We start from the raw sequence: 14,780 nt of genomic DNA on the forward strand, positions 1-14,780 counted from the left end.
ATTCCATAGCCCCATTGGAAAAAAGGCAGTGACAACCTTAGGGCAATAAGTGCCCATTGAACCCTGTGCAGTAAAGAATTAACCTTATCCAAAGAGAGATCTGGCCATTGTCCTGGGCTACTGGGAGGGAACTTTAGGCACCTGGAAAGTCCTGCTGGAGTATCATTGTTTATCTGGGGACTTTAGGACAGCCTAACAATGTGATTTATTTATGATGGGCCTTTGGGAACAGACATGGTTCAGTTCCGATCTTCAGAGGAAGTGGAGACTAAAGACATTAGTGGGACGTCCAGGAAGAGCTAGAGACTAAAGGTCAGCTATAGAGATATGAGATAAGAGAGCTCCACTAAAATCTCTGGACACCCAAGACTCAGGTAAGCTCCCCTAGTTAGCAATACTCAGTGTACTTTCACACATTCCGGCCAACAGGAGGTAATACTGTCTGTGATTCTATGGGAGAAGTTACACACTTAGAAACCTTCCAGATTGCACTGTGCATATCTTCCCCTTTGACTGCTTTTAATATTAATTTGTATCCTTTTATCTATAATACAATTGTAATCATTAAATATAGTGCTTTCCTAAGTTCTGTGAGCTGTTCTAGTAAATTCTTCAACCTAAAGGACTCTGAATTTGTAGTCAGCTGATCTGAAGTGAGGGTAGCCCTGGGTACCACCAAGCTGGTGGCTGGTATACCAAGTAAGAGTAGTCATGTGGAGACTGTCCCATCTAACTCTAGACTTGACTAAAATCATTGCACGCTCACCTTGTGGCTTCTAAAAGAAACCTTTGGAGAAGTGGCTGATTCCAAAAGTCTAAAGTAGAAAATGTGCCAATCACATAAGTCTGCAACATCTTAATGTACATAAAGCAAAAAAAGATATCAAAGACTAATAAGACTATGTCAAAAGGGCAAAGAAATCAACTTAAAGGGGATTCCACTGACTAACACAGGAGAGTTTGGGCACTAAAAGCACAGTTACAAACAATTAAACAGTATAAAATCCATAAAAATTCTTATGTTCATAATGATACAAAAACAGGGGAGGAGAGAAACACTATAGGGTGACCTAGGGCTATTATAAAAATTGGAAAACAAAATAATTAAGCACTCTTTCGTACATGAACTGTACTTCAGGGTAACTAATATTTGATGAACAAATGTTCTTTTTAATAGAAAAACTCCAGCTAATACTACACAGAATATAGAAGATGACCAATGTATAATGAAATAATGACTCGAGACACCTATAGACATTAAAATAATTAGAAGATATTTCACAAATAAATTAGGCTGACAAACATGAACACCCTGATCATGTCTCTTTGCTATTGTCAGAGGTGTCTATGTTTCAATTCGAAGTACACAGTCCATCTATAGAATTTTCTTGCCCTGCCTCCCCGCAAAAAAATGAACCTAAATTTAATCAAGCCTCTACATCTGCTTACAGTTACCAATTTATAAGTAATGTGAGCTATAGCAAAAAAACCCAAACATTATTATTAGAAAACAATCAGCTAAATTCAGAAATGAGCATTCTACAGAACAATGATCTCATTTCTTTAACAAATGACTTCAGAAAGAAAAGGAAGAATAAGGAAGAATTCTATTAACGGAGATGTAAAAGACGTAATAACAAAATGTAATGCATGGATTTGTTTGATTCCTGAATCAAACTACTGTAAAAACATATTTTTGTAATAAATGTGGAAATCGAAATATGGACTAGATATTAGATTTTACTGAAGAATTACTATTCTCTTTTCTTGGATGATGATGGCATTTAGTCATGAAATAATGAATTCAGAAAATGAATGTAAAATGATATTTCGATGTTTTAAAATAGTCTAGCAAAAACAGAGGAAGGAGTTAGTTGGACGGGGAATAACTAAGATCAACAAAATACCGGTACCTGTGAAAGCCCATGAGATGGATAGATTAGGTTAACTACTACTTTTGTATGTTTGCAAATTTCCATAAGATATTACAAAAATTATCACAATGATTTTAACAGTAACATTCAACATTCATATAATATAGGTGGGGATCTACTATACTTTCTGGAAATCAATTGGTGTTCATGGGCTAGGTAAGCAAAAGTTTTATAAACACATTGTCTTAAGGAAATAATTTGAAATATGGTTAAAGTACATACACAATACTTCACTACTTGTAATAATACTTGACTAGCCATTCATTTATTCAGTTTATGGTAACATAAGCTGTGGAATAATTTTTAATAAGGCTTATAATGTTATGTAAAAACAGTACCTACAATATGATCACAGATGTGTAAAAGGAATGCAGAAAAAAAGTGTATCAAAATAGTACAAATCATCTAGAAAAACAATTAGCTGCTGTTAGAATACAACATGTTCCTGGTTATAATCTGACCTACAGTGAAGTAAAAACAATTGACTTTTATAAAAAGCTTAACAAACCACCTGGTTTAAATTACTATTCTGCCATTTACAAGCTGTGTAACTAGAAAAGTAACTTACACTCTCTAAGATTCAATTTTTCTCTCTCAAAAATTAGATAACATCTTCCTTGGAGGGCTACTGTGAGCATATCAGTTCTTCAAACATCACAGATCTAAAGTAGTAAGAAGGGGAAGCAGTAGAGGGTATAATTCAAACAAGCTTGGTCATGAGATTACTATTAAAACAAAATGATGGTTACGTATGGCTCATTATTCTATTGCTTATTTTGTTTTTAATTTCCATAATAAGTAAATATAAAAATACAAAAACAAAACACAAATAATTCCAGAGGTTCCCCATCCCTATAAGAGAAAAATGATAGAGCTAGAAACTTTGATCAATAACCGGTTTTTAAATTTTTTTGAGCAATGCTAGGGGCTATTTTACAAAAGCAAGTCCATTCTATAAAAGGCTGCTAAGAACCACATCCATTCTGAAACCTAACTACTGGCAATGCCTATACAACAAGGGCTACATGCATGCTAGAAATTACGTGCCTCACCTGCCTGCCATTCGTGCCAGACAAAAATATAACTTTTCCCCACACCTATTGGTCATTCTTTCTCATGCTGATGGATATTAAGTATTTGACACACTTTCAGAAAGCTGTCTTTCACTGCAGTAAGACATAGCCAAGATATTTTCTTTTCCATTAATTTCTCCAAGAGAATCCTCAACATATTGTTAAATATACAAATCAAATTTTCATTTTGCACCAACTCCTAATACTAAGTCTAAAGATATTCAAGGCTATCTTATTCTCAAACTACATTCTCAGCCATAGTTTTTCAGCAAATATCACCAAAGACGTGAAAAACAGAATTTACTTTTGTGTTAAGAGTTCCCCTGGACCTGTCATGGCACTGACAGAAACGTTGACCTTAATGACACCCTGCCTACCTACTCAAGAAAGTAAGGTAAACTTTCTGTACAAGGTTCTCAAGCCATCTGTTTAGGGGAGCAGACAAAATTGAGCTTCTTGAAGGGCTGTACAATCTTATGATAACAAAATTTAACTAAATGTAAATAACAAAGAACCATATGTGAAATAAACAGTAAATGGCAAAGGAGTTCCACTACTCTCTTACACACTGTTCCAATCAAAACAAAGGGATATCATATAGATCTCCAATGTCCCATCACCTAAAACTCCTTATAAAGCTGCCTGATCTCAAGTTTTTTTCTTCATTACCTTAGCTCCTACACGGTTAGAATCTTTTTTATTTCAACCTTTATTACCTGGTCAACCTTGGTCATGTCATAGCTTCACAGCAACATACGCATACGTTTGTTTAGTACAAGAAAGATTTTATTTCTACCTTTATTTTTTTTCGTATTTCACAGATTGGATACAATAACAGAATGAAAATATGAATTTCTGTGTAAGCAAATTAAAAGCTCTGGTAAGATTCTAACTGCAAATATGATTTATAAAATTCATTAAATGTTCTAACTGGGTAAACTCAAAGTTATAAAATGTTATTGAATTACATCTTTTCCAGCCAATACATGAGTCACGTGGCCTATTATCAAGTTTTAAAAAAATGTAGAGTTTTTTTAAACTTTCTTATTAGTGCACATCCATCTAAATTTCCATTTCTGAATCTGTAAAATGGGACTGTTAATGCCTTCCTCATATGGCTTTTGTGGAAAACAAAACAGGTAAAATAATCCATGTAGAAGAGCTTATTTAGCACAATGTCAATTTCACAGTAAATGCTCCAAAATGTTACCTAGTGACAGGAAGTAACTCTGTGACATAACGCAAAGTACTCAAGAGTATCTATTGAGTGAACAGCCTCTCACAAGCAAAAGTACTCTGAGGATACCACTAGCAGTAAATAAATGACAAAGTAAAGCTCAGATAGTAACTGAGAGATATCATATCCAACTAGCTAATGTTTGGTAGTTTATTAGCCAATCTATCACGAGGATCTTTAGTTTTTAAAAAAACTAATAATTATCTCTACCTTAAACATATCTTCCTCCCCAAATTATTTCTCCTACTAACCTCTTTGGTTTTACCAATGGTAATCAACTTGGTTAAATGTTATATGTGAATAAGAACTCCCTGGCCCCAGATCTAATAGTCACTGTGTGTAACCCTCTCTCCACTTAATTCCCATTAAGCTATCTAATTCAGCGCTTACTACTGCTCTAACCTAACTTAGCTTCTCCACCTGCAGATTTCATCTCAAATCCATCTTGGAGGACACTACCAAATAAACAATCTTAGTTCTTATTTTACTGTCATTTTACTTCTCCCAAAACTAAAAGTACTTTATAATATCTACTTAACTGTCTAAATTTCTTGGACTAACACTCCAGTATTGCCCGTCTATGCCTCACTACATGAAGCTCTATGCCATTTAAACGAATCTCCTAAGAGGTGAATAAGCCTTTGTTTTTCATGCCTTCACTGTTGTAATTCCATTGCCTTCATTTTGTAACCAAGAAGTCACAACCATCTTGTCCATAAAATCTTCACCAATCTACTGTCTGTCGAGGATCTTCTGTAAACACTAAGGCCCACACTTCAGATTTCAACTAATCAAATACTAGTGTTTGCAATCAGAACATAAAGAAATGGCCTGTTATATTTTTTCCCCAAGTGCCAAATGCATTATATTTCCCAAACTGTTAGAGAAAATGTAGCCATGTCTTACATCTCTCTTTAAACCACCACGTTACCTAACATTTTCCTAAACACTGATAAGCAATAAATGAAGCCAAGGCCATGATAAAGACAAGAATAAGAACCAAACTGAAAAAAGAAAGAAAAATAAAAAAGGCTCAAAGAGAATACACAGGAACAGTCTCTATTTACAAGAATGTATAATTTACATATTCCTATATGCTTGTTATCAAAATACGATGATGACCTAACAAAGCTGAATTCTCTCCTTTGTGTGTAACTGTTAAAACATTAAGCAAAAAAGGCAAAAAGGGACATTAGTAACCAAGCACATATTTGATCATCCTGAAATTTAAAAAATCCTTAAACAGAAGTAAAAGAAATCTGAATTATAATCCTAGCTTCACATCTTTACTTGCGTGACCCTGAAAGCCAGTTACTTAATTTCTCTGAATTCTGTTTCCTCATCTGAAAATTGAAAGTGGTACACTGGCTGATTCCTCCAAGTTTCTGTAAAATGTCATATACATTTTATATATAGATAATACATTAAATCTAGTTCTAACTTATTTCATGTGCCAGTCACCAATGATTAAAAGAAATGAAAAGTACATGCTATCTGCCTTCAAGAAGCTTAATCACATAATTGAATATTACAATAAAGGTATGCAAAAGTTATATTAAGAAGTATTGAGAAAGAATGAGCAAGATGTGAAGAATGATACCTTCACATAAAGGAGGTATCACTCAAAAAAAAAAAGGAAAACTGAGTTCCAGCTAGAAATCAATGGTTTACCTTCCTTGATCACATTTATTAAAATATAAGAAGATAAACTTAGCAGATCACTTCTTTGCTCTAAGAAATCAATTATTAGAAAGACAATGTTTTAATCAACTTTTAAAAGTCTGGATTGCTCATTATGTACATTTTTCCTTAACTTTAATAAAAATTTAATAAAATCTATTAAATTTTGTAAGTGGGTTGAATCTCAATGATCTACAACTAAAGTTATTACATGCAATTATAAAGTAACAGCATAGAAGTCAACTGTTGTTGAAGAAGTTATTAACTTTATATGACTTATAAATATAAGCCTACTGCATAACACAGTATTGCTTTTCACCAAATAGTGAAGATCTTCTAAAACTTGGCATAATGCTCATTTTATATAGAAACATTTCAGAATTTCTACAAAATGAAACTATATTATTACACAGGTTAACACGAACCAATTCCAAATTAAAAGCAACAGGTTAGTAACTCAATAATTGATAAGATTTTCTTAAAATGATCATGTGGTCCTCTGCCTAAATATTGTCTTTATTTTCTGTCCATTGAGACAATAACTATTATGTATGCACCAGAAAGGGAGAGAGAGGAACAGAGAGAGAGAATGAGAGAGACAGAGAGAGACAGACTGCAGTAAAGAACATTTACCAGAACATGTTAAACATACTATAGCAGTAATTAAAACTGGCATTCTGGCCTTTTCATAGACACATAAAACAGAACAGAACAGATTTAAACATATCTTTATATACACACAGATATACAGCAATAGAATTTCAAATTGGGAGAAAGGATAAACTGTTCAAGTAAAAGTATCAGGACAGGTGGCTATCCAAAGCATGCAGAAAAGTAAAGTCTGTCTGAAATACAATTTTTACCCTTCAGATTACCACTAAGATTAAAATAAATACAAAGTGTTGAAAAGATAGCAACACACCAGCACAGTTTTGACAAGAATATAAACTTTTAGAGATTTAATCTGGCAATATGTACCAAAATTTAAAATGTGTAAACTAGCAATTCTACTCTGGAAATATATTGGAAGCAAGTAATAACCAGACAAGTGTACAAAGTTATATATCCAATGATTTTCATTGCACCATTATTTTTAACAATGAAAAATTAGAAAACTGTGAATAGGTGTTGGTCAAATAAATTATGGTACAACTATATAATGTGACATTATTCAGACATTTAAAAATGTTCATTAGGTCTATACATATTGATTAGTGATATAATCAATTAGAAAATCAAGTTACAGAATATATCATGTGATTCTATTTGAGGATTTTATTTTTATTTTATTAACGAATGCTCTGGCAGGTATGTGTATACACAAGCATCAAAAAGTCTAGACAGTTTAACACTAATCTTTTTAACAGTGGCAATATGGAGTTTTCACTTTTCTGGTCTCCTTAAAAATCATTTATAGTTTGAGGGAAAACACTTATTCCAGTTTTTTAAAAGAGAAAATCCCAACATTCTATACAAAGAAATAAAATACCTGAACATGCTTCCCTTAAAAGAGCTGGTCCAACCAAGAGTAAGACAATGATCCCCAACTGCTGTCACCATTCTAGCCCCCAATTTGATGTCCCAGTAGAGTCCTGCCTCTCCATTCTACATGTCTTCCCTAGATAGTCATTCATATTTAGTTCTCCAACTGTTATCTTTATGTACACATAAAATGGAAAATAGAACTGTGAAAAGAACATGAGATTAGAGGTCAGAAGACCTATATTCAAGTCCTGTCCCCACTATTGACTCTGTGACCCTGATTGACCTCATTAAAAAAACTAAAAAAACTACCTATCTCACAAGGTTATGAGAAAGTAAAGAATCTAAACATACATGAAGAGCTATGCAAATGACAGTGCAATACAAACATCAGTTACTGTTAACTAACTAATCCAGATATCTGTCCTGAGCTCAGGACTAACATTTAGCTGATGCTAAATATCTCCAGCGAGAAATCATACTGTTATCTCAAACTCAACATGTCCAAATTTCAATTCAGTGCTTTTCCTTTGAATCTATTCCCTAAATTCTTTTGTCAACAAAACCTATTATTCTTGTTACTCCAAACTTGTTATTTCTATCCAAATCCTACCTATTTTTTCCTTCATAATCTAACCCCTCATTTACCAATGACATTATTTTAGAGCATGAAAACTCTTCTCACTGCCTTTAAGTCTCCATCTTGCTCCAACTCTTCCTGAACACTCCTACAAGTTACAATCACAGTAGTCAGGCTGCTTCCCTCCTCAAGAATCTTCCCTAGAGCCCCACTGTTACCTACAGCAGGCCACAAACGAATGGCTCACAACGCTGTTTGTTTCTTTGCAGCTAACTCTCCTGACCTCAGGGTAGTACCTGGTTCAGTACCCAGATGATTTCACGTAATTTTTACGTTATCTGCCTGCCCCCTTAAGCATGTAAATTTGGCAACTCTGACATAAAGCCAGGTTAGCACTAAAATGGCAGACTTTGGGGCAAGACTTATCTGTATTTGAATCCCATCTCTCTCAATGAAACTCAGATCTAACTTTTACACATCAGTTCACCATCTATAAACTGAAATATTACATTTTACAGAGTGGATGAGAGGGATAAAAATAATATATTTCAGATTTCTTTACAATGCAAGGAATATAATAAAAATGGCAGCAATTGTAACTTTAACTCCAACATTCGAGGACTTCATAATCTCAGTTTATCTTTCTAGAAGTATCTCCAACTGCTCCCCTACACAAAACCTGCCAAAGAAAATATCTCCCATTTCTGCTTATCTGAATTTTACACATCCAAGCTTTGGTCCAAAAGTGTGGTCCTATTCATACTTCTGGGAAGTCTTCCCTAATCACAGGTGGCCCACAGTAGTCTCCCTCACCCCGGCCTCTAACTTACAGAGCTCCTAACTAGCTATATAAGGTAATACTAGTTATCTTATATGGGTGGAAAAAACCTAACACCATGAAAGGATATTTGTTCCTCCTGGATCCTTCTGGGATCTAGTCAACTATACATGAGAGGGGAAAAGAGAGATGTATTTTTTTTAAATACTGATTCCATTGCATTTATTCCCAGATTATATAGGGTTTACAACCGGATTTTCATGTCTATAAGGAAAAGAACAAGAAAATATTTCCTATACTCATTAAAAAAACTCTCCAATTTATCAACCGGAGATTTACAATTCCCTTTGAGAGATTACCACCATCATAATTAGGTCAGTCATTCTAGTGTGCTTACCACCAGCTAGTCCAATCTATTCAAAATTTAGAATTAGTTTCCTTATATGGGGAGAACAAAGGGGAAAATCCCAGGTGATAATTTCTGACCTCCAAAACTGAACACATTCAGTCACAGAGTAGGTCAGCCATCTTCCTCACATTCCCCAAAAGAGAACCTTTCCAGACAAGTCCAGGGCCTCCTAAATGAATTAAAACTAAAACTAAACAGGTAACTTCATGTAAGAACAGCACCAAAAGAATAGAGATAACAGGAATATTCTAACAGTTTGTAGTATGTCCTTCAGGTTTTTTTCCTATGTATACAGAAAGTACATGTGTATATACAAACAGTTTGGTTTTATAAAAGTGAAATAATATCATGCACACTGCTATGCAACTTGTTTGAGCTCAATATATAGTATGAGAATCTTTCCATATCAGTACATATAAATGTATTACACATTTTGATATCTACCATTCATGAAAGTTATGTAAAATGCTTGACAAACGTAATTTGGATTTTGAAATATTAGTAAATAACCAGTCTTTAAAAAAGTCCCAATGAGTATCATTAGACTTTGTCATTTTGAATTAGTCTCATTCATAAACTACTAAATTCACTTTATAAGTATTATTGCATTTAAAAATATTTTTTCACGTCATATCATTTGATAGCTTCTGCTTAACAAAAACTCAAAAGAACTGTTAAAATGAATTTAAATCAAGTCTACTACAAAATAGCTCTCCTGCCTCCAAAGTATGGAAGCCACAGTCATTTTTCCTATACTATTGTCACCAGTTGAGATATGACATCCAGGACTGTGCATAGTGTCATTTTTCAGGGATAGCAATACCAAGTCGTGACACTTCCTTTAAATGTGAATTTTTTTTAATTCTTAATACTCACATAACTGTATCTATACCAAAAATTTCTAGTTCTATGTTTCATTTTATAATAGACACTAAGAGTTACAAAAAAAAAAAAACTGAAACCAAAATTATCTATGTAGCTAATGTTGAATTAGCTTCATTCTATTAAGCCAAGAATATATGAAAACATACAGCAATTATCAAAAGAGGACGTGCACATCTGGAATTTGCACTATACGAATTTGCATTGTAACAGCTAAAACAGCCATGGAAACATTAACAACAGTATGGTATTTATTTTTTGTTAAAGATTTTATTGGGGAAGGGGAACAGGATTTTATTGGGGAACAGTGTGTACTTCCAGGACTTTTCCAAGTCAAGTTGTTGTTCTTTCAATCTTAGTTGTGGAGGGTGCAGCTCAGCTCCAGGTCCTGCTGCCACTGTTAGTTGCAGGGGGCACAGCCCACCATCCCTTGCAGGAATCTAACAGGCAACCTTGTGGTTGAGAGGACCTGCTCCAACCAACTGAGCCATCCAGCCACCCAGGAGCTGAGCAGCAGCTCAAGGACTTCATTCTAGTTGCGGAGGGCGCAGCTTGCTGGTTCATGTGAGAATAGAACCGGCAGCCCCGTTGCCCAGATCTCGCGCTCTAACCAACTAAGCCACCAGTCCGCCCCAACAGTATGGTATTGATTTGACTAATAGTTCAACAGATATTCTGGATAATTACTGACCAATAACGTGTGGAACATCTACAAGCCGATAAAACTTAAGTATTCAAAGGAGAGCAAAATCATGGGGCAGACTGAGGGCACTCAGAGCACCAACTAAACAGCTGTAAAAGCAGAATCTAACCAATGAAAGATAGGGTACTTTACAGACACTCAAGTACTGTACTTGCAAAAAAGTAATTTAACTGAACCTTAACTTTACTGAGGGATGGAAAGAAAAGTCACCTTCTCAAGGCCCTGGACAACAGAGGTCCAAGTTTACAGGTAAATTAGATTTATCAGGTCCACAATATCATGAAAGAATCAGAGAAAGGGATAATTTAAGTACAAAATCTTCAAACTAGCACTCCACAGTCTGTTTCTCAAACATTACATCTATTCCAGCTTCTCAAAGCAGTCTGCATTTTTAAATTATCTTCTTTAAAATTTCCAATGGTCCACTCTTTCTTACAGTCTTACATATGAAGCTTACATATATATTTCCTCTTATTCATTGTTCATGTTGCTGGAGCTAGAACTCTGTCTTGTACTTTAACATTTCATTAAAAAATGAATGACTCTAGCTCCAAGCTGCTTTCCAGCCTTGCTGGACCAAATCTCTGCTGGGTTTACTGGATCAAAGCTCTGTGCCTCTGCACATACAGAGTTAGAATACATTACAATTTCCTTACTATGACCCAAAAGGCCTGGCTATCTGTAGAGGCCCCACTACCACCACATTCTCTTACTACTCTTCATCTTGTCTGTAACAATCCACCCTCAATAACCTTTTCACTTTTCTGTATATATGCCAAGCATATCAGAGCATTTGCATTTACTATTCCTGCTGCCAAGAATGTTCTTTTCTCAGAGTCATTCACACAACTAGCTTCCTCACTTCTCTTAGGTCTTTACTCAAAAGTTACTCATCAGTGAGGTCTTCCCTGGCCATTTATCTAAATTTTCAAGCCTCCAATACTGACAGTTCATCTCTTCCCTTTTCTGCTTTATTTTCGTCTCTAGCCTGTATCTACTACTCCCTATTGTTTCCTAAATGAGTACAGGGATTTGGTTTGATTTGTTCACTGTGCAGCATTTCTAGAGCAGTGTCTGGCACATAGCAGGTACCAGGTTAAAACCGGCTGAGGTGGCCCAGACACTGTTTTTCTACCACGACTTACCCATGGCATATCATGCTTTTTCTTATCCTGGAAACATCCTCCTACACTCTACGGAAGCCCAAATCCCTTCTGTAAATTTCCAAAAATGCTCATATTATAATTATTTTATACAGGACTCCAATTTTCCTTTATAAGGCAAGAATAATTTATACATTCTTATATTCCTCATATTAACTGATTCAATGGTCTATCTGTAGTAAGTAACTAACTATAGGAATAAATGTGTGTGGAAAGGGATTGCTACCTAGATTTTTCATCTGAGTTTCTGGAGCTAGTATTTTCTATACTACACCAGAAAAGCTTAACTGGGGTAAAAGAATAGCACTACCTGAATGAGAAAATTTTACTAGCCATTCCTTTTTAAAAAGCATTCATAAGTTATATACATTTACAAAGTAAATCATATATCAGCTACTTAACTATTCATTGACTATTCAAACTAGAAAATTTGAAGACAATCTCAAAATTCGAGGCCAAATAAAAGCTCCTTACATAATAAAAATTCAGGTTCAAGTGTGGCTTTTCAAGAACAAAGGTCTTGTGTCCTCTGCCCTTTCAGACTTTATGAATTTGATTTGCTAAAAGTCAAGCGGCCATGCATTCTGACTTTGTGTTTGTTAGCAAAGGCCAGAAAATTTTTCCCAAAGACAAGACAGTCATCATTGTCTTCTCTGTCATCCAATAAAACCATATAAGAATTAGGCCAATAACTAATCCTAACTTTAGCTAACATAAAAGATTCAAAATAGACTAAATAAAATCACATTTAAAAAAATGGTCTGTCCATATCCGATTTCCATCAACAGATATTTATCAACATAAAGCATCACTTTTATAAAACTCTTCCTAGGTTTTAAAACACAATATAAACACTAAAATAAAAATGAAAGGAATATTACTAAGAAAATACGTTCATTCAGGCCATATTCTGTTACAACATTAAGAACAGAAAGCAAAAATATCTTCACAGCCTTAGCAGATCAAATAACACCACCAAAATCACATCAATCACCTTCCTTAGTGGTCCTTCTTCTCACAGTAATATCAGAATTGGAAGGACCCTCTTTGTATCAAATATAGAACTATAATGAGATTCTTGATTAAACTCAGATTTGTCTAATTTAAAAGTAGTCTCCTCCTAAGTTACTAACCTTCCAACCCTTTGAATAAATCATACAAGCACCATCACCACACGAAAAACTGGAAACTATACAATAGTTAGCAAGAGAGGCACATTTGCACATTTTCATATGGCCCAAATCATCGCTCTATGTATAGTACACTTGAGGCGAACATTCCTACCTAGCTTAATGTCTTTAGTAACGTGACTCTTTATCAACAGTAAGCACATTAGTCTTCCTTGGCACCCGGACCCACATCGCTTCGTGGTATGATTACACTTTAAAAGAGTCATAATGGAAAAGACTAGATTATGAAACTATAATCTAGTAACAATAAACAGGACATCCACCAGGAGGTGGAAGAAACTATAAAGATATTCCCTGAGAAGCTGCCATTTCTCCTGTAGTTCTGTTTCTACCAAGGAAGTTGTGAAATCCGCACACACACCCCATCCCAAATCTATCAGTGGGGCGCGCGGCGGCTGAGTCATTCCTACAAGTAACTTTATACGGCTCCTAGCACTCCGGGGTCGGGACAAACACATCTCTCGCTTCCTTCCACACTATGCTTACTTCGGCCTCGGCCCAATCACTCTCCGGTTTCTCAACTCAGACACCATTAGGGCTGAGCCTGACAGTGGTGACGATGGGTGAGGACACTCCTGATGGATTCGGGAGTCTCTCCCCCTCCGCCACTCACGCAAGTCGGCCTGGAGCTGGCCGGGGTCGCGCACAAGGAGTCACCCTGGGAACCCCGTCAGAGGAGGTAGCAGGCAGGCCCGGACCCAGCGAGCCCACCCTACACCTCCCTCAGCCCAGTGGGGCTTCGACTTGACTCGCGTGTCTCCTCCACGGGCTGTCGTGTTAGGAAGACGACTGCAAGGAAACACCTGCCGGGGCCGAACGCACTGGGCCCGCGGGCGGACACACAGGCGCTCAGGTCCGGCGGGGACCCCGTGCCCCGGGCCCACTGTGCCGGGGTTCGCCGCGCGGCCGCGGTGCCAGATGGGGGAAGGGGACACAGGCAGCTACGACACTTACCTGACAACACCTCCTTCCCCGCCAGCGGCACCAACAAAGCTGGCGGCAACCCCTGGCACCATCTTCCGCCGACGCCTCGTCCTCGGCGGCGGCTACCAACCGCCCATCCGGCACAGCCAACCGACACAACCGCCGGCGTCCCGGTACCTGCCGCGGCCCCGAACTCCGGGCGGGAGGGAGGGGTCTGGGCGGAGAAGGGACGCGGTCAGGCCCCTCGGCTCTGGGTCGGGGACCGGGGGACAAAGGGCCAAGGCCTGTCAGAGCCGAGGGGCCGGGACGGCAGAGGAACCCTGAGGCAGCGCCGAGGGTTCGGCAGGGCCGCCGACACGGCCGCCGCTGGGTTTGTTATTGTCGACTCTGTCCCTTCCTCCGCGGAGCATGCCGGGAATGGGCGGGGGAGTTGGGGGAGGGGCGCGCCCGTTGGCCCCGGAGGCTCACAGAGGCAGCGCGCAGGTCCGGAAGTCGATAGGCTGCTGGGAAGGGGGCGACTCCGCCTTCCGTCGCTGCCGGCCGGCCTGCGACTTTGGCTGTCCTCACCTGACCCAGGGAAAATTCTACTGGGGCGGCCTGTTTCGGTGCTAGTCGCCGTCCGGGCGCGTACTACCGCAAGGTGAGCTTGACCTTCCGTGCTACAGCGAGTTGGCCTGAGCTAGGCCGATCCCGCCGAATTTTCAATTTATCCCCAGGTGATAAAAGGTCGTTTCCCACAGCCTGT

The 14,780-nt window shown here is 37.5% G+C and overlaps 1 protein-coding gene across 3 annotated transcripts in view; it reads right to left on the reverse strand.

The window, feature by feature from the left end:
- RB1CC1 (RB1 inducible coiled-coil 1) overlaps nt 1-14,448 on the reverse strand; it is an 89,286-nt gene extending 74,838 nt beyond the window's left edge. Inside the window, exon 1 of one of the 3 annotated variants that reach the window (XM_081070977.1) lies at nt 14,066-14,448. The gene's annotated coding sequence lies outside the window, so the exon portion shown is untranslated. The remainder of the gene's footprint in view (nt 1-14,065) is intronic. The other 2 variants (XM_081070976.1, XM_081070974.1) reach the window with 2 other exon arrangements.
- Between the last annotated feature and the right edge of the window lie 332 nt (nt 14,449-14,780).

The sequence above is a fragment of the Rhinolophus hipposideros genome (assembly GCF_964194185.1).
Source record: "Rhinolophus hipposideros genome assembly, chromosome: 13".
Lineage (NCBI taxonomy): Eukaryota > Metazoa > Chordata > Mammalia > Chiroptera > Rhinolophidae > Rhinolophus > Rhinolophus hipposideros.